Source organism: Otolemur garnettii, unplaced genomic scaffold, assembly GCF_000181295.1.
Source record: "Otolemur garnettii isolate 467f Iridium unplaced genomic scaffold, OtoGar3 scaffold00050, whole genome shotgun sequence".
Lineage (NCBI taxonomy): Eukaryota > Metazoa > Chordata > Mammalia > Primates > Galagidae > Otolemur > Otolemur garnettii.
This window is the reverse complement of record NW_003852445.1, coordinates 11,218,633-11,219,731: the sequence shown is the minus strand read 5'-3', so window position 1 is coordinate 11,219,731 and position 1,099 is coordinate 11,218,633.

The window sequence follows — 1,099 nt, the reverse complement described above, 5'->3', positions numbered from 1 at the left end:
GCCTGTAGTCCCAGCTACTTGGGAGGCTGAGGCAAGAGAATTGCTTGAGCCCAAGAGTTTAAGGTTTCTGTAAGCTAAGACACCAAATCACTGAACCCAAGGTGGCTGCTACTCTGTCTCAAAAAAATAAATAGGCTAGGCATCTGTGGCTCAAGCAGCTGGGGCGCCAGCCGCATACACCTGAGCTGGCAGGTTCAAATCCAGCCTGGGCCCGCCAAACAGAAATGACGGCTACAACCAAAAAATAGTTGGGCGTTGTGGCGGGCACCGTTAGTCCCAGCTACTTGGGAGGCGGAGGCAGAATTACATAAGCCCAGGAGTTGGAGGTTGCTGTGAGCTGTGATGCAGTGGCACACTAACCAGGGCAATAGCTTGAGGCTCTGTCCAACTCGGCCCTGGCCAAACTGCAACAAAAAAAATAGCTGAGTGTTGTAGGGGGCGACTATAGTCCCAGCTACTCAGGAGGCTGAGGCAAAAGAATCGCCTACGCCCAAGAGCTGGAGGTTGCTATGAGTTGTGACACCACAGCACTTTACCGAGAGTGACAAAATGAGACTCTGTCTTTTAAAAAAAAAAAAAAAAAGAAATGGAGGCGCCTGTGGCTCAAAGGAGTAGGGTGCCGGCCCCATATACGGAGGTGGTAGGTTCAAACCCGGCCCCAGCCAAGAACTACCAAAAATAATAATAATAATAATAAATTTTTTAGCTTTATTCTACCATATGTGTGTTTCCTTTTTGAAATTTACTTATTGAATTTATTTATTTATTACAAGTCAGAAAACCTGATTCCTATAATTCAAATGATTATATTACATAAAACTGAACACTTCTGGTGAAGGGGAAGAGTTCACAATGATTCCTCCTTTTCTGGAAATTATTCTAGAACACAAGAGTACACAGGTTCCCCAAGACACGTCTGCTGCCTTACCATAACTGAAGCAGGGAAAGAAGGGTGGTCAGAAGCAGATTAACTGTGAGGCTGATAAAGCTTTAGTTTCAGGGCCCCTCATTGTATAGCCCGTTCCATTCTTCAAGAAAGCCCTCTAAATTGTATGTGCTTCAAGCCATATAAAATCTGGATTTGCTCTTCAGTGGGATA